This window comes from Mobula birostris, chromosome 23, assembly GCF_030028105.1.
Source record: "Mobula birostris isolate sMobBir1 chromosome 23, sMobBir1.hap1, whole genome shotgun sequence".
Taxonomy (NCBI): Eukaryota; Metazoa; Chordata; class Chondrichthyes; order Myliobatiformes; family Myliobatidae; genus Mobula; species Mobula birostris.
The window spans coordinates 45,559,256-45,582,620 of NC_092392.1; the positions used below are offsets into that span (position 1 = coordinate 45,559,256).

At 40.5% G+C, this 23,365-nt stretch overlaps 1 protein-coding gene across 3 annotated transcripts in view; it reads left to right on the forward strand.

The window, feature by feature from the left end:
- The window catches only part of LOC140186765 (potassium voltage-gated channel subfamily A member 3-like), a 77,993-nt gene extending 55,958 nt beyond the window's left edge, over window positions 1–22,035 (forward strand). The window contains exon 2 of one of the 3 annotated variants that reach the window (XM_072241300.1): window positions 21,195–22,035. The gene's annotated coding sequence lies outside the window, so the exon portion shown is untranslated. Of the gene's footprint in view, window positions 1–6,181; window positions 6,671–21,194 lie in introns of those variants that run through there. The other 2 variants (XM_072241302.1, XM_072241303.1) reach the window with 2 other exon arrangements.
- Window positions 22,036–23,365: the final 1,330 nt, after the last annotated feature.

The following is a 23,365-nucleotide window of genomic DNA, read 5'->3' on the forward strand; positions in this document are numbered from 1 at the left end:
AACACATCAACAAAGAAGTCCCTGTTCCAACTACCTAAGTGGGTTTCCAGCAACATGTACTCCCTGGTCAGTGGGACTTCCGCACAAAGTATACTATTCTTTGAAGATGTCCACTCTGCTGTAGAGCTTAAACCGATAGGGCTTAACCACACAATAACAGATGGGGTGAAGTTCTGCTCCTCTAATCATGAGGAGGTACATGATCTCTTGCAACCTGGTGAGAAGATGCACTTGATAGTGACTTCTCCCATCCAGGTGGCCTCCCTTACATTTGTTGCTGTTCTAGGCTGAAATGGAGGAGGTGAGGATAATCTTTGCATTACCTTCTGTATGGAGGTGACTCTGGGTGTGTGGAGGAGTAAAATTTCAGTGGTGGACGTTGGAAGCTTTTGGATGTTATAGTTGATGTGTATACACTGTGAATTAAGTGTGCATTTGTATCTATCTGCTTTCACCATATGGCAGCAGTATTTCTAGTGGTCCAAAGCCCACTTTGTGAGGACTTGATGACACTTGTGGTGTTGTTCCGTTAAGTTCCATTCTTACTTCTGGAGGGGACAATTTAAGTCGCCTGTCTTTTCTTAACCTGACCCTTGCAGATTTCCCAGACCATGCTCGTATCTCAGTTATGAGCAATTCCATGTCCCTTTGTGTGAATTATGGAGGCTCTCTCCCCATTTCATGCAGTCCCTCTCTCTGTCTTCATGGAACCTACAGTGTCTGTTGCTGATGTCTGACAGTCACAGGGATTGGTATCGTTCTCTGAACGCAGTGCAGCAAAGCGTCACTAACTGTTTTGAATGTGCATCATTCTGGGTGTAAGAAACACTCCAGTGTTGCTGCGTACTTGATTTTGACAACATTTGCAATTTAGGCTCTGACCTGGTGTTACTGTAGCATGCCCAAAAAAAAGTGCCCCATCCTAACCCTGGGCAAAAATTTTTTCCTGTTTGTGATTGTTTCCAAACTTATAATTAAATGTCAGAATACCATTTCTCTTATTTGAGCTATAAACATCAATGAGCCACTGGTATTAACAAGGTTCCAAGGTCTATGAAGTAGACATAACGTGAGTAGGTTTGTTAATCTCTTGGTTCATGGTGGGTCAACAAACATTTTGTCTGAAGGCCAATTGCCAGGAAATTCAGTACAGTACCATAAAAAGGCCGAGACATTCTGCATTAACCATCCATCTGTCTTTCACAGGGTCTTTGTTTTGGGTGCTCCACTTATACTGAGTGGCTGAAGGAATGTGGGTTGTTCTGGGGTGAAGTCTGGTCTGAAGCTATGGAGAGAAACGGCATGGGAGTTAGGTCCATAAATGGAGGGGTCAGAATAAAAGTTAGCAGCCGGTCAGCTTTAGGTAAAATGATGTGAGCTTTGTCTGACAGGATCACTGGAAAGGAGAGATCTTTCTGAAGTAGTTATAGGGGGAAGTGGATGAATTAATGATCATTGTTGACAGTTTGGGATGGGGTTGATAGTCAGGGATGTACAAGCATTGGATACATTGGATAGTCTCATTATCTTGGGGTAGTGGAAGAGGGCAACAAGCTTGCCTTGATAGCGAAGGGAACAGCTATGGTTGGAAGTTGTAGGGAATGACCAAGTGAGAGCTGGATAAATACTTCACTTGAAGACTTCCTACCAGAGTCAGGACTCCAATAGCAGCCTAGGTTCTAACCAGAAATGATACATTTTGGAAAGTGCCTTGTTAAATTTCCAGGGTGATGGGAGATTTCCTGCAATAAGTTCATTTTCAATTGTATAATACTCAAATTGCATCACAATTGAAATTCTTGGCCTCAGTGTGCAGATCAGAAACACAAGGTTTTAGTCTATAATGTATAGGAACAATCTGTGAATTCCTGTTCATATTTTAGGTGTATCAAGACAATAAAACTCTACTTATCAATGAAGGAGGAGAATGAAAGAGAAGATGTTATTTTTGTAATGTTGTGAATTCTGACTACTCCTTGAAAGGTGTATTTAGCTAATTAGCCATTCAGTTATGCTAGTGCAGCCATGGGGTGAGGATATAGGTGAATAATTACGTAGGTCAAAACCGAATGTGTGTGTGTGTTTGTTTATTAGGGGGGCAGGGGATGTATGCAGAGGTTGGTGATATTTGTGGTATAAACTAGGCTGGAGAAAAATTACTAAAGATAAATATGGTGTGGTGGTCAGAGGTTAAAAATGTGCCATCGCTAGCTAGTAGTCAGATTAGTTTGTTGTATTGATGATGTCAACATTCAGCACAAGAGGTGGCCAGGTTTCGTTGCAAGTAGATCTGAAGGGAGGAGAGTGCTGGCAGCAAATAAATGAATGAGTCTGAAGTGCGAAGTGGGAGGGTTACAAAGAGCCAAGTTTTACTCAAATGGGGAAGGGCATTGGGGATGTTCAGTCAGGTGGAGGCTCAGGATTCTTGGTGGTTTTTGGTTATAAATTTCCAATATTAGGTATTAGTTGATTACAGACAAAGAAAGTACTGTAACTCTGAGAATGAGTTCTGGGAGGGGTTGAGTGGATGACTATCAAGGTAATTTTTGGGCATCTGGACTACATTTAGAACTTCGATTTAAGTTCCTTTACTACTAAAAGTTTAATTTTTTAAGAATAAAAAATACATTTTTGAATGTAATGTTTTTAATATTTCTGGTCTAGTTTGCATCTCCTAGAAATGTATCACTATTTTGCTAATGGGGTGTGCTCAGTGTTCGGAATTAGTATGTGCAGATTCACCTTGGAAGGATTGTCATACTTTTGATGGCATTATGTGCACTTTCAATTATAACAGAGGATGAAGTTACAACGTTAGAATAAATCTTAAGATTCAATTTTGAAAGCATCAGCATAATGTTTTAGCAACACACACAAAATGCTGGAGGAACTCAGCAGGCCAGGCAGCATCTATGGAAAAGAGTACAGTCGAGATTTCAGTCCTGCTGAAGGGTCTCAGCCCGAAATGTTGACTGTACTCTTTTCCATAGATGCTGCCTGGCCTACTGAGTTCCGCCAGCATTTTGTGTGTTGCTTGGATTTCCAGCATTTGCAGATTTTCTCTTGTTTGTGATAGCACAATGTTTTAACTTTGAAAGCAACCTACGTAATGTCAAATCCAGAAACAGTATGTAGAAAAATTGCTTTGGATGTAATCAGTGTGTATTTAACTAGAAAGGCAATTCATGTTTGGAAAGTGTACAGTTTCATTGCCTGAAGGAAAAATACAGTTTAACTTTGGAGAGAATGGGTTCATGTTAATCTTGGAAGGAGTGATTAGATAATTAACTTTGGACAAAGTGTATTCTGTTTCAGCCACGAGAAAGCTAATAATTGCAGCAGTAAGAATGTTCAGGGGCATTCAGTTCATAAAAAGAGGCCATAAAACTGATTTTTAACTTAATTCTCTGATTGGAACATATGCACACTGGGAGGGTAGCATCGATGAATTTAACCTAAAAACAAAGTAATTAATTTCCAGCAATAAACTCCTGCTGAGTTCCTCCAGCAGATTATTTGTTGCTCCAGATTCCAGCATCTGTAGTACCTTGTGTCTCTATAATTAACCAGTTGGAAAATTGATGAAAAATAATGTCACTATTCCATGTTCCAATATTGTTTGAAACATACTGAAAAATGCATCAGAAATTTACAAAAATCTAAATGTTCAAAGTTCAAAATAAATTAATTATCGAAGTGCATATGCCATATACAATCATAAGATTCAATTTTGTGTGTGTATGTGTGTTTGTGTGTGGGGGTGGGGGTGGGAGCTGTGAGCAGTTGTACACGTTGTGATCATGTAATCCAAACATCAGTGTGAAAGCTCAGTAAAACACAAAATGCTGGAGGAGCTCAGCAGGCCAGACAGCATCCATGGAAAAGAGTACAGTCGATGTTTCAGGCTGAGACCCTTCATCAGGACTGGAGAAAAGGGATGAGAAGTCAGAGTAAAAAGGTGGGGGGAGAGGAGGAAGAAGTACAAGGTAGTAAATGATAAGAGAAACCAGGAGATTGTTGAAAGAGATAAAGGAATCTGATAGAAGACCATGGCAGAAAGGGAAGGGGAAGGAGCAGCTGAGGGAGGTGATGGACAGGTAAGGAGATAAGATGAGAGAGGAAAATGGGAATGGGGAATGGTAAAGGAGAAGGGGAGTGGGCAATTACTGCAAGTTGGGGAAATCGATGTGCATGCCATCAGGTGTTGCTCCTCTAATCTGAGTGTGGCCTTATTGCAGCAGTAGAGGAGGCCATGGACCGATGTGAAAGCTAAAGGGCTGGGGACACACTATTGCCAAAGTCCTGAGAATTCACCCAGACACTGAAGAAAAACATTTACGAGCTGTAAATGCTTTACAACTCACTAAATAAAATTCATGAATGAGAGAATGAACAAATAAAATGTACTCCATCTAGATCTGACTGAATTTCTACAAGTGAGGGGTTACAGGCTGTAATTTACCTGACCTTGCTGAAGACACTGAGCGAGAAAACCCATGTTCACAAGTTATACAGAGATCAGTCCAAGTGACTGTACATTGACCTCATCATGAAGAGCCTAATTTACCCTTATAATTTGTACCATGTGAAGCATGATTATGAATGTGCTCTACATCACAAATTAAACAAGTAATTAGGAGAATAAATTGAACATTTATATCTAATTATTTTATTATTTTAGTTCTGAAGTACTTTGCTGATATGAAACATTCTGTGGCTGAATCTTGAATTGACTCATTTTTTTTAAAGTGTCTAATGACATTTCTCCATGAAATTCTGTTGGAAAATCTCCAGGGAGTATGTCATATGGCATGGCACAAATAAAAATACATCTATAAATGACTGGCACTGCACTTTTAATCTTGTTCCATATATAAAGTCTCTTCCTGTGCAGATTTGTTTTGGTAAGGAAGAGATCTTTGCCAAAAATAATTGTTTATATTCAGTACAATTGCGTAGGACTGGTACACATTGTTAGTATGGTGCATTTTAGTAATGAATCTAAAAGGCACAGTATAACTGGCAGTAAGTGAAGGTTAAATTATCCTGTTCTACATTTCTGTGCGTGTATTCTAATGCATATGTTAATGTCCATGTTAGAAAACTACATCTTTATAATGAAATGTTGATATTTTGCAATAATTTTTACTATTAATGCCTGCACAGTGTTTCAGCACTTCGCTCGGCATTAATGTTTCATCGGAAGAGCAGCCTTGGAGGCACTTCCCCATTCTAGATGATCTCAAGGCCAACATTTAAAGAAACAAACTTAAGCAAGGTTTAGCAGATGCTGCAAATCTGAAATAAAAGGGAAATACTGGAGACATCAGCAGTTCGGGCAGAATTTGAGGAGAGAGAAAGTGGGACAAAATAAGTTTCTTGAATCACTGTCATTGTTCTAGGGAAGGCACACTCACAGACCAAAAAAAGAAATCAGTCAGTTTAGAGAGGAAAAGGTAATCAGAACTCTAGGGGCTGATTTCCTGCAACTGAACGCAATAAAAGCAGGAGGATTAAAGAGTGAGGAGCCCCTCCTACTTGGTTTTCTAATCATTTAAATGTTTTCTGCTCATTATATTTTGCATAATATAGTATAATTTTGTTCATCATATGAACTTTATCTCCTTACCACAGTCATAATTTCCTCCTCCTTTCTTCATGCACTTCTATTTTTTCCTTCAAATATATAGATATAGTCACTTAACTTTAAAATACTGAATCTGTGTTTCTGCTCGATGGGATGATTCTATTCCGTGTGGACAGGAACTCCTTGTCGGATTGCGTATGACAATAAACAATCTTGAATCTTGAAATGATGACTGATTCAGCCTGCTTTATTGTTTCTGATCAGTCATTTATTTCCTTATTGTTACATGCTCAAGGAAATCTGTTTTTTTCTGAGAATGATGTAATGGTCTTTTGGAGGTCACCTGATGTGATTTTCCCGCCGATGTAAGGTCACGTGATGACATGTGCACCATGACTATATAAGGGTCGACTCAGGTGACGCAGTAAGGTTTTTAGTTTGTAGATTTCCAGGTAGAACGTTTCCGTTTCCGTTGCGTGTTTGTTTTTGTGACGCAGTTTCATTTTTAAAATGGTTTTGCGTTCTATTGCAAGATGCCATATTATTGGACCGGAAATTTTTGGCTAGATGTGTTGATTTACTCAATTCCAACAGTAGAAGGGAGAGTGAAGAATTTATCGAAGCGCAGGATCGAGGGATCGAGAGGAGTTGGCATCGTTTGGCAGTTTAACAAAGGATCAACCATATTCAGTCTTCGTTGGCGGAGTAGCAACCTGCATCGAGAATAACTCTTGCCAAAAAGAGCAAGGAGTTCATGTAACGGTTTGCTCTCTCTCTTTAAAAGAATTTAAGGTCAGTTGTTTTAAACTGTTTATTTACCTCCACGTGGATTCTGTGGACAGAACCAGCTGGAAAGTTGTGTCTGTGAAGAAATCCTTCTTCAGAGAAGTCTCTCCCCAATTGAACATATAGATCTGTTGGACTTCGAATTTATTGCTTTAAGAACTATATCTGACTTTATCACTTTAAGAACTGTTTTCGCATTTAACGCTTTAAGAGCCAGTGCTGAGTGTTGATTTGTTCAACGGCTGCATGTCGGTTAACTTCCAGTTAAAGTTTTCGTTTGTTTTTTTTTTACCTTATCGTTTATCTGTGTTTAATAAATGTTCGGTTTTTTTATATAACCTGTCTCAATTGATATTCATTGTTGCCGTTTACATAACATAATAAACTTCTGCTGGTCAAATTTAGACTATTTCCTTTATCATCATCATCATCATCAGGTGCCATGCCCAGTTTGAGCTTTGACTGCCATGGCCCACACACTCCTGTTTCAGGTCAAGTGGATCAATTCATTGGTATTCACTTCCAGTTCTCTGGCTGCTGTCTCCATCATCATTTGTCTTTGCCTTCCTCTTGCTTTCTTCCCTTCAATCTTTCCCTTAATTACCCTGCATTCTAACTCCTCTTTCCTAATCACATGTCCGATGAAGTTACGTTGCCTTTTATACTTTATACTATTTCATGATCTTTTCATGATCTCATACATTATTTCTCTTTTGTGTTTGCTCTGTTCATGATATCCTTGTTAGATATTCGTTTCGTCCATGATATTCTTTGCATCCTCCTCAAAAACCACATCTCTGCTGCTTCAATTCATTTCCTCATGTTACTAGATATTATCCAACATTCTGAGCCCTATAACATAACTGGATAAAAGTAACATTTCAGTACTCTGAGGTGGGTTGTCATGCCTAGTTTAGTATTGGTCAGTGTACTCTTAATTCTTGTAAAGGTGTCCTTTGCCATCCCTATTCTTCTTTTGATGTCCATGTCGCACCTGCCATCTGATGTCACCCAGCTTCCTAAGTAGTAAAAGTTCTGTACTTGTTTTATGTCTTCCCCATTTATTTTCAGCCTGCAGACAGGATTCTCCTTCCTTTTCGATATCACCATACATTCTGTATTTTTGCAATTGATAGATAGACCCAGTTTTGCACTTATCAAAGTTGGCGGTGAAAACATCAATAATTTCAGATATGCGGATGACACTGTGTTAATTGCAAGTACGGAGGAAGAAATACAAAACTTAATTGATATAGTTGTTGAAGAAAGTGCAAAAATGGGTCTATCTATCAATTGCAAAAAGACAGAATGTATGGTGACTTCCTATTAATACAATGGATTCTGGTTAATTGGGACACATTGGAACCAGTATATTTTGGCCCAATTAGTCAAAGTTTCATGGAAATAGTAAATAGGTATAAAAAAAGAAAAACTACTGTTTAACTGAGTAGCAAATTATGTATTTAAATACAATACAATACAGAACAAATTAGAACCACTAATGCCACTACAGCACACTAAAACTGTGTATTAGTTCCTCATAGTTATCGACAGAAGAATTCATCCATGTTCTTTTGATTCACTGTAAATGAACAAAATCCATGCTGACACCTGGTACAGATAATGGACTGTCACCATCCTTTCAATGATTGCATCTTCCAAGTCTTTATTTTCATTGTAACATTCAAAATGATCGCTGATACCTTCAAATTCTTCATAGTTTCTAACTTGTTGAAACAGTGAAATTGTTTCATTTTTACTCCTGTCATTTCTGGCATCTCCATGCCTGAATGCTTGAAACCACAGTAAGCAAAACAGTTCTGAGTTTTCTTACTGCTTATTTCTCGCCAACTATCAGTGACCAAAAAATTCACGGCTTTTTGAACATAAACACACGAAACTGGCGCTATTTGAAAACTGTTAACTTTAAGCACAGTCCAAAGCCACACAAGTGCACATGACTGATGGTAGTTAGAAACTGTTTGGCAACAGTCTCCTGTCCCAATTAAGTGGCATAGAGTCCCAAGTAAACAAAGGAAATCAAAGCTATTTTCTTTCATTCTTGTTATTAAATGTTGTCCCAAAGAAGCATCTGCCCTGATTAACTAATAGGTCAATTAACCAGAATCCACTGTATTCCCATATTCCTGGTTACTAACTCGCTGAACAGTGATCATTTTTTCTGAATTACCTTATGAAACCCTCTCATAATTTTGGATATTTTTATCAAGTGACTTGATTTCATTTCTTCTAACTGTAAGTGTCCCATGTTCTCCAAATTGCCTCTAACTAAAGACTAATGTCTTTAGAATCATTTGGTTTCCCTCTGATTCCAGTTTAGCCAGGGCTTCTTGATGCCGTACTGAATCAAACGCTGCCTTGTTTATTCTCATTTCACCTCTGGCATTCACCTCTTTTGTCCATGTTTGGACCAAGGCTGGAATGAAGTCAAGAGCTGAGTGACTTTGGTGAAACCAAAGTTGAACATTTGCAAGTTGGTTGTTGGTAAGGAAGTTTGTTTGATTGCACTATTGAGTATCCCGTCTTTCACTTTGCTGCTGACCAAGACTAATGAGGTGGCGATTGGCTAGGCTGAGCTTGTCCTGCTTTTTGTGGAAGGGATAGATGTGGGCAATTTAACACATTACTGCACAGAAGCCAGTGATGGATCTGTACTGCAACAGTTCACCCAAGTGTAACTCTCGCTTCGCCTAGCGGCTTAATATAGGGAGTGATAGCCCCTGGCCTGGCCAAATTTAAGAAATCTCATTTGGGTGGATGCTGCAAGATGTGTCCCCTGTTACAAATCAGTACTCTGAAATAACGAACAGTACACAATATGCGATTAAACAATTAAGCTTTATAACTCTTACTTTGACTTTATGGTTAGTAGAGAAATGAAATAAAAGGAAAAAAAGGCCCAATCTTATTAAACAGCCTGTGCGCAAAGTTGGAGCTCACTCATAGGCCCATTGTTCACCATTAACCTCCTCCGATCATCGCAGCTCTTCGGACCCTCACTCCGAATCCACCCTGTCCGGTGGTCTACCAAATCTCTCCATTCTCATCTTCTCTCTTCATCTCTCTCCCCCTATGGCAAAAGCTCACGAAATCAACTGCTTCCAGATTCACAAGACAGGGCAACAAAATCCTGATTGGCTAACATGCATAACCACGGTCCTGTTATCTGCAACCATAACCCAAACATCGCTACTACAGAGAAACCATTACTTCAGCAGTGAATATTACAGAGAAGCCATTTCATTAGTCTTAGCAGTAAAACATTACAGAGAAGCCATTACAGTGCGTTACACAAGAGTATGGCAAATTGAGGAGCACATCTTCAATACTATTACTAGAATGAGATCGGAGTATTGTGAGCAGCTTTGGGCCCTATATCTAAGAAAGGATGTGCTGGCATTGGAGAGGGCCCAAAGGAGGCTTACAAGAATAATCCTTGGAATTAAAGGGTTAATGTATATGGCTGTGGAGGTCCAGTCATTGGGAATATTTAAAGCAGAATTTGATATTTCTTGATTAGTTAGGGCATCAATGGTTCTAGGGAGAAGGCAAGAAAATGGGGTTAAGAGGGAAAATATATCCCTCATTATTCAATAGTGGAGCAGACTTGATGGGATAAATGGTATAATTCTTCTCTTGTGCCTGATTGTCTTACTAGCCAGAAGGGGGGAGAGTGAGGGCAGTAAATAGTAATCATTAGAAGGTTTCTTTAGCCAGGTCGAACTGAATTCCACGAGATTTTGGAGTCAATGTTGAAGACTCCCAGGACAGTTCCCTCTTGACTGTACACCACTGTGCTACTGGTTTTGCTGTAAGGAAAGGATTTACCAGAGATGTCCTAGAACATTGCTATTATCTGCAGCTCCTTGGTTTATCTTTGCAGATTTTACTATCTAGGAACTGCGAGACTAATTATCCAAGCTGTTAATTAGGCATAAATTACATAGCAACTCAAACTAGAAATATGCATGGTTAAACACAAAATGTGCCAATTGTTCAATATGCTGTACCATGCCAATAACTTCTCCATTTAAACTCCCTAACTCACCACTGCAATAGTATATCAATTATGTGAAATTTCTATATTTGTATAATACATATAAATTAAACTTACCAAAATTAAGGCTTGTTCACTTTAGTCTGAGAAATTTTCTTTCACATGAGTCAAACAGTAACGCTGCCAAACAAGCACCCTGGAAATAAAAATAAACTATAGTTAAAAAAAAACTTTTTCTCTTTCTTTCCTGTTTTTCTCTCTTGACTTTGACATTCAGTGGCATGATCAACACTGGTTCGCTGTCATCAACACCCAAGGCTCCACTGTACCAGCCAAATAAACATTATGGCTATAAAAGAGGATGTGAGGTTGGGTATTCTGTGGTAAATGACTCACCTCCTTACATTGCCAAGCATTTCCACCACCTGCAAGGCACAACTTAGGAATGTCAAGGAATATTTATTTTATTTTTATTTAGTGATACTGTGCGGAGTAGGGCCTTCTGTCCCTTTGAGCCACACCGTTACCCTACCCAGTACATCTTTGGACTGTGAGAGGAAACAGGAGCACCCAGGGAAAACCAATCCATTCCCTGGGGAGGGCCTACAGAGCCTCCTTACAGAATGGCGCCAGAATTGAACTCTGAACTCTGGCATGCACTGAGCTGTGAAAGTCTCATGCTAATTGCCATGCTACTGTTGGGCCTCCATTTGCCTAAATATATGCCACTCTATTTTCCATTTGCCTAAATATGTTTCATTCTAGCAATTCTCAAGGAACATATACATCCAGAACAAAGCGACCCACCTGACTGGCACCCCATCATCTTTTTCCATAAAGATACATGGTGGCCTTAGTGGGTGCCGCAAACAAGATGTACATCAGTAACTTGCTTAGGAAAACGCTTCCTAAATTTGTAAACCCCACCACCAAGCAGGACGGAATTTTAGGTACGGGGAAAACTCCCACTGGCAGATTTCTCTCCAAGCTGCAAATGTATTGATTTCAAAGCTCAAAATTCAAAGTGAGTCCATTGTCAAAGTACACCATATATAACCCTGAGATTCATTTTGAAATTTTGAAATATATTGCCATTACTTCATTATCAATGGGTGTAGGCCCTGGAACTCCATACCGACAACATTGTGGGAGTTCTTTTACCAGAAGGGGTTGATAAAACAATTCGCTATTCCTTTCTCAAGGACAACTAGAAATGGTCAATAAATGCTGAACTTGCCACCAGTGTACAGTTTCCTAGAAAATGAACGATTTAAAAAAAAATCTTGTTATTTTTCCATCCTCAATTCTTTCTGTAATGGATGTGACAATGAACTTGCTCTACTCAAGGGTTATTTAGATTACGAGAGGAAAATAGTCACTGAATGAGTACTGTGATAATAAGATGTGTAATTTAAAGACTAGTTTAAATTCTCAAATTTGCATAATTTGACTTTTACACAGAAAATGCTGGAGGAATGCTGAAAGTCAGGCAGTGTGTACGGAAGGGAATAAACAGTCAGTGTTTTGGGTCAAAACCTTTCATCACGACTCATGTACCCCTCTACAGATGCTGCCTGACTTGCTGAGTTCCTCCAGCATTTTGTATGCATAGCTCAAGATTTCCAGCATCTTCAGAATCTCATTTTGTTTGGAGGTGCTAAAACAGCACTGAGGGTTAACAAACTCTGAATCAAAAGTAATTTTTGCGGAGCGGTCTATGTAGTGTCCACTCATGTGGTTGTGGCAGGTGCCGTCTGAAATGATAGGTCCATCAGGATAGCTCAGAGATTGAAGGAGAAGCAGATATTTCATGCACATGACATTGGAAAACCTTTTCGGAGGAGGTGCACAAGATGAGGGATGTCCTCTACCTAGAGTATGTAATGTGTTCCTGTGGTCTTCCCATCTCATCTTCTTCTGGTTTTGCCTGTCTTATCATGTACTCATTCCTTCTGCAGACTAAACAAACCTATAGATCACATAGAGGCAACAGCTCCGAAACAGGCCATTTGGTCCATCCAATCCATGATGACCATGAGCCACCATTTACACTAATCCTATTATATTATCCCCAATTTCCATCATCTCTCCCACCTACCCCCAGTTTCAACCACTAGGGGCAATTTATGGTGGCCAATAAACCTCCTAACCAACACCTAATTTGCTAATTGATGTTAGGAACAGGTGTTAGCACACATGTCCTCCATCAAAGTGGTTTATTTAGTGAAGGCACTAAACTCATCTAGTTTACGTAGTCGATTTCGCTCACCCTCCGCGATGTCCACTCCTCTCTCCAGGGTGCCGGAGCCTTTCGCTGTTCTGTTGTTGTTCAATTTAAACATTGGCCCAGAGAGACTGAAAAGACAGAGTGTTGGTGTCCGAGGTGAGGGCCAATTTTGCTTGTTCTCTGCAATGGTCACTCCTCTCTCCATGGCGCTAAGGGTATGAAGACTTCCCTGGCTGCTGTGCTCTGTGCCCGCTAATATGATGAACTGATAAGCAAGGCTTTGGGCCTCCTCTGGGGTTCAGATCTGAGGAGTCAGTTTGGTTCAGAACGTTGGGGTTTGCTTCAATTGTTTGCATGATTTGTATTTTTTCCCCTTTCAGTTGCACATCGGGTGTTGGTTTTTTATTTTTTTCTTTAATTGGGTTCTTTCAGGCTTCTTGCTTTGTGGCTACCTGTTGGCAAGCAAACCTTAAGGTTGTATAATTTATACATTCTTTGATAATAAATGTACTTTGAATCTTTGAATGTTAGTGGGTAATTTAAGTGGGTAACAGCCCTTTAAAATCTGCTGAGCTGCCATTCCTAGCACATGTATCCCTTGGTGATAAGTGCAGGTTAAACCAATGCTTCAAGTGAATGTTATGTCTCGGACAGTGGAGTACAATGGCGTGACCATCCTTGAGACAGTATGCCATTTGATTTCACTCACTGTTTCAGGCGTTGATGCAAGACTCACACAGAATGATCCCAGCACTGTCACTGCTCTCATCCCTCTGCTGGGAGGAAGTTGGTAAAGAAAACACTGCAGACACTGGAAATCTCAAACAAAAAGCCCGAAATGCTGCACCTAAATAGCTTGTCATGTAGTATCCCAAAAGTTCAAGTTTATTTTCATTCAACCGTACACGGGTATACAGCTAAACAAAACAATGTTCCTCAAGCTCCAAAGTGCAAAACACAGTATACGTATCACATTCAGCACACAAAATAATATTAACACATTTAAAAAAGCATTCGGAAGCTGTACAAGTTGACATAAAGATGATATAGAGTTAAATATACAGAGGTATTGCTGCTACTGCTGCTGCCATCAATAATGTGTACTGGGTGGTAACAGGGAGTTCAGAAATCTTGCATGCTGGGGTAAGAGGCTGTTACCTGTCTTGTTCTCATACCTTCTGCCTGATAGTAGGAAGTCAGAGACGGTGGGACGGAAGGGAAGGGTCTCTGACAATTTTGAGGGCTCTGGGAATTCAGCAATTATGGTATATGTTCTAGATTGTGGGGGAAAGATTCTGATGATTCTCTCAGTAATCCTCACAATCTGTTCTGGGGTCTTGTGGTCAGATGCCTTGCAATTCCCACACCAGACAATGATATGGCTGGTCAGGACACTCTCAATAGTCTCTGGTAGAATGTGGTTCGAATGGGTGTGTGGAGTCTCATCATCTCAATCTCCTCAGGGAATGAAGGCGCTGCTGTGCTTTCTTGACTAAAGAGATGGTGTTGGAGTATAGGGGAAGCACCATTGCTTAGTGTGATGGAGTTAGAAGTGTTGCTGCCAACATGGACTGTCTGAGGTCCCTCTGTCAAGAAGTTTGAGATCCAGTTGTAGCCGGAGGTGTTGGGAACAGACAAGGACAGTTTACCCACATCCTCTGAGGGATGAGTTATTGAACACTGAACTGAAGTCAATGAACACCATTCTGATATAGAAGACACCATACTCAAGATGGGACAGGACTGAGTAGAGTGCAGATGCTACTGTTATCATCAGTGGACTGATTCCAGCAATATACAAACTGATAGGGCTTCAATGTAGTGTGAAGTTCAAAGTAAAAGTTTTTTTTATCAGGTACATACATGTCACCACATACAACCCTGAGATTGTTTTTCTGCATGCATGCTTAGCAAATCTATAGAGCAGTAACTGTAAACAGGATCAATAGACAACAAACTGAGCAAATGCAAATATAAATTAATAGCGGTAAATAACAAGCATGAAACAACAAGATAACGTGTCCTTAAAGTGAGACCATTGGTTGTGGGAGCACCAGAAATAAAATGAATGTATTTATCCCCTTTTGTTCAAGAGGCTGATGGTTGAGGGGTAGTAACTGTTCTTGAACCTGGTGGTGCGAGTCCTGAGGCACCTGTACCTTCTTCTACCTCATGGCAGTAGCGAGAAGAGAACATGCCTGGGTGGTGAGGATCTTTGATGATGGATGCTGTTTTCTACGGCAACATTTCATGTAAATGTGCTCAATGGTTGGGAGGGTTTTGCCTGTGACGTACTGGGCCTGATCCACTACCTCTTGTAGGATTTTCTATTCAAAGGCATTGGTGTTCCCATGCCAGGCTGTAATGCAGCCAGTCAGCACACTTTCTACCACACATCTATAGAAGTTTCCCAAGGTTTTTGATGACATGATGAACCTCTGCAGACTCCTGAGGATGTAGACGCACTGTTGTGTTTTCTTTGCAATTCCTTGCAGTTTTTACCACTTGGGGTAAAAGAGAGGCAAGACTGCGCATGTGCGTGACGTCAGCCAGTATAGCATGAAAGGTTTAAAACGGCAAGGGACCTACAACGGATTTTGATTCGGAGCAAGAAGGCTGTAAGTGAACGGCTGATTTTTGGAGCCAGGGCAGTTTTTACCACTCGGGTTAAAAGAGAGGCAAGACTGCGCAGGTGCGCGTGATGTCAGCCAGTACAGCATGAAAAGTTTAAAAAGAAGACCGCCATATCCAGCAGGCAGCGTTCAGAGAGGCAGCAGAGTGATAGGGCTTTGGCTCAATGGGCTTAGGCGGTAACAGGACGAGGAAAGGTAGGTTTACCTGTATTAATTGTGGAAAGGAGGCAGTATGTATGTGAGGCCAGTTTTCTGTGCTCGGTGTCAGATGTGGGAGGTCCTGGAGTCTCCCAGCCTCCCGGACGGCCATATCTGCACCAGGTGTGCCGAGCTGCAGCTCCGAAGGACCAAGTTAGGGAACTGGAGATGCAGCTCGATGACCTTCGTCTTGTCAGGGAGAGCGAGGAGGTGATAGAGAGGAGTTATAGGCAGGTGGTCACACCAGGGCCACAGGAGACAGACAAGTGGGTCACAGTCAGGAGGGGGAAAGGGTAGAGTCAGGTACTAGACAGTACCCCTGTGGCTGTACTCCTTGACAATAAGTACTGCTGTTTAAGTACTGTTGGCGGGGGGACAGCCCACCTGGGGGAAGTGACAGTGGCCGTACCTTTGGCACAGAGTCTGGCCTTGTGGCTCAGAAGTATAGGGAAAGGAAGAGGAAGGCAGTAGTGATAGGGGACTGTATAGTTAGGGGGTCAGACAGGCGATTCTGTGGATGCAGGAAAGAAACTCGGATGGTAGTTTGTCTCCCACGTGCCAGGGTCTGGGATGTTTCAGATCGCATCCAAGATATCCTGCAGTGAGAGGTCGTGGTACATATTGGTACCAATGACATAGGTAGGAAAAGGGAAGAGGTCCTGATAAAAAGACTACAGAGAGTTAGGAAGGAAGTTGAGAAGCAGGACCGCAAAGGTAGTAATCTTGGGATTACTGCCTGTGCCACGCGACAGTGAGAATAGGAATAGAATGAGGTGGAGGGTAAATGCGTGGCTGAGGGATTGGAGCAGGGGGCAGGGATTCAGATTTCTGGATAATTGGGATCTCTTTTGGGGCAGTTGTGACCTGTACAAAAAGGACAGGTTGCACTTGAATCCCAGGGGGACCAATATCCTGACGGGGAGCTTTGCTAAGGCTACTGGGGAGAGTTTAAACTAAAATTGTTGGGGAGTGGGAAGCGAACTGAAGAGAGTGGGGAAGAGGAGGTTGGCTCACAAATATAGAAAGCTTATAGAAAGTGCGAGAGGGAGGATAGGCAAGTGATAGGGAAGGGGTGTGCTCAGACGGAAGGTTTGAGATGAGTCTATTTTAACACAAGGAGTGTTGTGAACAAAGCAGATGAGCTTAGAGTGTGGATCTGTACTTGGAGATATGATGTGGTGGCCATTACAGAGACTTGGATGGCTCAGGGACAGGAATGGTTACTTCAAGTGCCGGGTTTTAGATGTTTCAGAAATGGCAGGCAGGGAGGCAAAAGAGGTGGGGGCATGGCACTGTTGATCAGAGATAATGTCACAGCTGCAGAAAAGGTGGACGCCATGGAGAGATTGTCTATGGATTCTCTGTGGGTGGAGGTTAGGAACAGGAAGGGGTCAATAACTTTACTGTGTTCTTTTTATAGGCCGCCCAATAGTAAAGGGGATTTCGAGGAGCAGATAGGGAAACAGATCCTGGAAAGGTGTAATAATAGCAGAGTTGCAGTGATGGGAGGTTTTAATTTCCCAAATATCGATTGGCATCTCCCTAGAGCAAGGGGTTTAGATGGGGTGGAGTTTGTTAGGTGTGTTCAGGAAGGTTTCTTCACACAATATGTAGATAAGCCTGCAAGAGGAGAGGCTGTACTTGATTTGGTATTGGGAAATGAACCTGGTCAGGTGTCAGATCTTTCAGTGGGAGTGCATTTTGGAGATAGTGATCATAATTCTATCTCCTTTACAATAGCATTGGAGAGAGATAGGAACAGATAAGTTAGAAAAGCATTTAATTGAAGTAAGGGAAATTATGAAGCTATCAGGCAGGAAATTGGAAGCTTAAATTGGAAACAGATGTTCTCAGGGAAGAGTATGGAAGAAATGTGGCAAATGTTCAGGGGATATTTGTGTGGAGTTCTGCATAGGTACGTTCCAATGAGACAGGGAAGTTATGGTAGGGTACAAGAACCGTGGTGTACAAAGACTGTAATAAATCTAGTCAAGAAGAAAAGAAAAGCTTACAAAAGTTTGAGAGAGCTAGGTAATGTTTGAGATCTAGAAGATTATAAGGATAATAGGAAGGAGCTTAAAAAGGAAATTAGGAGAGCCAGAACGGGCCATGAGAAGGCCTTGGCGGGCAGGATTAAGGAAAACCCCAAGGCATTCTACAAGTATGTGAAGAGCAAGAGGATAAGATGTGAAAGAATAGGACCTATCAAGTGTGATAGTGGGGAAGTATGTATGGAACCGAAGGAAATAGCAGAGGTACTTAATGAATACTTTACTTCAGTATTCACTATGGAAAAGGATCTTGGTGATTGTAATGATGACTTGCAGCAGACTGAAAAGCTTGAGCATGTAGATATTAAGAAAGAGGATGTGTTGGAGATTTTGGAATGCATCAAGTTGGATAGGTCACCGGGACCAGATGAGATGTACCCCAGGCTACTGTGGGAGGCAAGGGAGGAGATTGTTGAGCCTCCGGAGATGATCTTTCCATCATCAATGGGGATGGGAGAGATTCCGAAGGATTGGAGGGTTGCGGATGTTGTTCCTTTATTCAAGAAAGGGAGTAGAGATAGCCCAAGAAATTATAGACCAGTGAGCCTTACCTCAGTGGTTGGTAAGTTGATAGAGAAGATCCTGAGAGGCAGGATTTATGAACATTTGGAAAGGTATAATATGATTAGGAATAGTCAGCATGGCTTTGTCAAGGGCAGATTGTGCCTTATGAGCCTGATTAAAGTTTTTGAGGATGTGACTAAACACATGGATAAAGGTAGAGCAGTAGATGTAATGTATATGGATTTCAGCAAAGCACTTGATAAAGTACCCCATGCAAGGCTTATTGAGAAAGTAAGGAGGCATGCAATCCAGGGGGACATTGCTTTGTGAATCCAGAACTGGCCTGCCTACAGAAGGCAAAGAGTGGTTATAGACGGGTCATATTCTGCACGGAGGTTGGTGACCAGTGGTGTGCCTCAGGGATCTGTTCTGGGACCCTTACTCTTCGTGATTTTTATAAATGACCTGGATGAGGAAGTGGAGGGATGGGTTAGTAAGTTTTCTGATGATACAAAGGTTGGAGGTGTTGTGGATAGTGTGGAGGGCTGTCAGAGGTTACAGCGGGACATTGATAGGATGCAAAACTGGGCTGAGAAGTGGCAGATGGAGTTCAACCCAGATAAATGTGAAGTGGTTCATTTTGGTAGGTCAAATATGATGGCAGAATATAGTATTAATGGTAGTGTGGAAAATCAGAGGGATGTTGGGGTCCAAGTCCATAGGATGCTTGAAGCAGCTGCGCAGGTTGACTCTGTGGTTAGGAAAGCGTACGGTGTATTGGTATTCATCAATCGTGGAATTGAATTTAGGAACCAAGAGGTAATGTTGCAGCTATATAGGACCCTGGTCAGACCCCGCTTGGAGAACTGTGCTCAGTTCTGGTCACCTCACTACAGGAAGGATGTGGAAGCCATAGAAAGGGTGCAGAGGAGATTTACAAGGATGTTGCCTGGATTGGGGAGCATGCCTTATGAGAATAGATTGAGTGAACTCGGCCTTTTGTCCTTGGAGCGACGGAGGATGAGAGGTGACCTGATAGAGATGTATAAGATGATGAGAGGCATTGATTGTGTGGATAGTCAGGGGCTTTTTCCCAGGGCTGAAATGGTTACCGCAAGAGGACACAGGTTTAAGATGCTGGTGAGTAGATACAGAGGAGATGTCAGGGGTAAGTTTTTTACTCAGAGTGGTGAGTGTGTGGAATGGGCTGCTGGCAACTGTGGTGGAGGTGAATATGATAGTGTCTTTTTAGAGACTTTTGGATAGGTACATGGAGCTTAGAAAAATAGAGGGCTATGGGGAAGTCTGGTAATTTATAAGGTAGGGACATGTTCGGCACAACTTTGTGCACTGAAGGTCCTGTATTGTGCTGTAGTTTTTCTATGTTTTTATGTTTCTATATTTAATATGATGGGTCCAGAACAGGTCCTCTGAGATAGTGACACCCAGAAATTTAAAGTTACTGACCCTCTCTACCTCTGATCCTCCGATGATTACTGGCTCTTGGACCTCTGGTTTCCCACTCCTGAAGTCTACAATCAGTTCCTCGGTCTTATGACATTGACTAAAAGGTTGCTGTTATTATACCACTCAGTCAAATTTTCAATTTCCCTCCTGTATGCTGATTTATCACCACCTTTGATACAGCCCACAGCAGTGTTGTCATCAGCAAACTTGTATATGGTGTTCAAGCTGGACAAAGCAGGATTTAATGCACCTCATGACCAGCATTCAAAGCAATTCATTATTATTTAGGTCAGTGCCACTGAGGTCGTCGTTAAAGCAGGTTTCGTTGGCCTCTTGGGCACTAGGATGATGGTGGCAGCCTGCAGGGACGGTGGACTATTTCAGAGAAATGTTAAAGATGTCCGTGAGAATGTCTGCTAGCTGGGCTTTCTAAAGAGAAAGACATTCAATGTTTCAGGTCAATGAGCTTCCATCAGAACAAGAAGAAGTGAGAAATCCATCGTGTTTAACATCACAGCAAAGGGGCAGGAGTGAAGAGAGCAAAGGGAATGTCCATCACAGCATGAGGGAAGCACTGGTAGAGGTGGGCTGGTTGCAATGCCAGACGTGAAGCATATGAAATTCAATACAGAGTGGACATTGACAACAAAGATATAAAACTTAAGAGTTCAAGGTTAAAGATTGTTTAATGTCATTTCCAGTACACGAGTGTGAAGGAGAACAAAATATTGTTACCCTGGATCTGATACAGCACAAAAAAAAATCTGCACACAGTAAGATAAAGAACACAATACTAAAGAAAATACAATACATATAAAGACACAAGATTGCCTATATACATAGATTACAATAGAGTGACACTAGGCACTGGAGAGTCTGTACATAAGGAGACTGCCGGAAAATGATAATGTAGTGGTGGGGTTCGGGTGGAGGGATGGGTTAGTGGGTGGAGGTGCTGATCAGCCTTACTCTTGGGAAAAGTAACTGTATCAGAGCAAGAGGCAGCAGTAATACAGACACCTGTCCCTTTTGATCTTAATACGTTTATTCGACCTAATCTTTAAGAATACTTTAATGAACTAAGAGGTTCAGAAAGTATAGGCAGTTGAAGATCCTCTGATCCTTTATGTATTAGATGCAGAGTTTGCAATATGAAGCAGCAATTATCACAAGAAAAGGGAAGATTAATAAATTTTGTGGGAAGGAGAAAATACCACAACTTTACGTGTATAAGAAACAGTATTCCAAGTGTTGATAACATTGGATACCACTAATTTGTAATTCCCATAATAAAATGAAAATTGTTCATTTTCATTAGAGCGTGTGGCCTTAGGCTTCAGCCTGATACCGAAGTTCCCAATAACTGGTGCAGTGATTGTAACAATGCAGCTTTAAGCACACTGCTGATCTGTTTCTTTCAATTTTTGAAGTCTTTTTTTCAATTATATTGCGATTTTATTTCCATTGCCATTGTATTTTCAGCAAAGGAGTTGTCCTGTAATGGCCTAACAGATCCTTGCATTGGAAAATTTTCATCAGTTAAGTTGATCCAATGTGATTTGTGCTACTCCAACCTTTTCCTTCGCACATGCTTATTTTCCTTGTGTTATGTCTTGGAAAGCCAATTGAATGATAGGATTGGTGTATTTTGGCCAGAGTGCTCTAGCTGTACTGTTGTATTGCGGTACAATATGAAATTGATGTATTCTTTTCTGGTTTATAGGAAGAAAATGATTTGATACATTATCCCTTCTGTACACCTGCTGCTAGACCCAGGATGAACTAACTAATTCTGAGTCATTGTGTCCGAACATGTTGAGTAGAGCCTGAACCACAAGAGTAGAATTGGAAGAAAACGAAACAGGTACATAAACACATCGGAAAAAATGGATCCCACACACTCTGTATCTGCTACTGTGTTAAGAGAGAACCCCAATTCTGTTCTGTAACTAACGTTCATGCACCATTTTGAAATGTACATGTTCAGATTTTGACAATATTGTATTTTTCTTCTCACCTTTTAAATACTGTTTCTTTTGGTTTTAACTTAATCTTACACAAAATGTGGAGAACTTGTACATTACAAGGAAATGAATTCAAATTTATATAGATATTGTTACTATCCCAATCACACAATATACCTTTTACATATGATTTCAACCATTAAAAATCTGAGAGCTTTTATTTGGGCTGCAGTTATCCAAATTAAAATTTAACTTGTGGGGTCTATTATCCATTGTGGACAGTAAATACTGTTCTGATACTGTGGGTTTAATCTTGTGGGTGAATTGTTCAAATATCTATTTTTGTATATATTATATATGTTTTATATCAAATGATTGAGTTTACTAGTGATATATTAATTATAAAAATATAGGGTTTAGTTAATTAGATTTCAATTTCCTTGGAAGACCTGTTCAGTGTAGTAAATGTTTCAGTGAAAAATTCAGTCGCATTTTTACATGCTATGATTTGTTAGTAAAGGACTAATGCATCCTGTTTGCAAATTATTAATGCACTTTTGTCAGATCATTGTATCACTGTAATTAAAGACATCTACCTCAGTTTGATGTATTCACTCATTTTTCTTTTATTTATGTGCCAATACATTTTTGACATTATTATAGTTTCTGTTTGGTGAAGGACTTTGGAAACCTCTACAAATACCTCAACATCTTTGCCTCAGGAGCCAGAGGTGACTGTGAAATGACCAACAACGCCTTGGTTATAAAATACAAATCAAAGAGGAGAGGTTATGATCCCAATATAGGTACTGGGCATATAAAACAAAATGAGGGATTAGGAGAAACCTTACAACATTACCAGAATATTGAGTGTCTTGCACATGTGATGGCCAATGCTTATTTGATTATATTATTCAAAGTCATGCAGGATTAATTACCTCAAGATTTTAAAAGACTTTGCAGAGAAACTATTGTCCAAAATTAGCAAGAAAAAGGGGACCTAAATTGGCACTTAAAAGAAGGGCCTTTCTCTCAAAGTTTCTGTTTTTATATTATGGAATAATAACACTATTTTCCCCATTGCATTCACTGATTTTCTTGAAAAACATACAATGCAAAGAGCTAATCTGAATCGTCTTCGAAGTGCATATATTCAGTACACTACTTTAAATTCTTATACCTGCAATACTAATATCCATATATCACTATTGTATTTGTGATTGTAATCCGTTAGCTGTTGTGTCTTCAAGTGAACAACCTATGTTTTAAGTAGGCTATTTGGAAACTGGTAAAAGCTAAATAAGATCCCAGGTTGTCGATATTCTCTTTAACCTGAGTAGATTTTACATGGCTGTCATGTTGGCAGGCCTCACCCATTCAAATAATTGGGCTTCATTAGCATTGAGCTAGAGGGTTGTAGGCAAAAACTGAAATCGCAGTCTCTGTCACTTGTAGATCTATTGTGGGTAAACCCGAGATGAGAAACAACCTACTCCTTCCAGCCTCACCGCATTACAGAAAAATGTATCCTTTGGCCCTGCTGATTTGGTTTGGAGTTTGCATGTTGTACATTCCATTCTATTTATCCCTAAAATGGGTTTAAGGTTAGAATGACATCAATAGAATCTTGGTATAAATGGAGAAAACAGAATGCCAGTGAGTATGGAATGGTAAGTATTTTAACCCATTTTAGGGGGACACAGGTCTACTTAAAAAAATGATATGAGGTCTCCAAATTCAGTCCACAAAGTTTTTTCTTACAGATAAAAACAATATGCGTGTTAGCCAATTCTCATCCCTCTATATCAGGTGTTTCCAACATTATTTATGCCATGGATTACCATGGTTTGTGGCGTCCATGGACCCATAAATTGGGTACCTCTGATCTATATCAATATGGGGTAATAATTAAAGCTGGTAATTGTGTTTT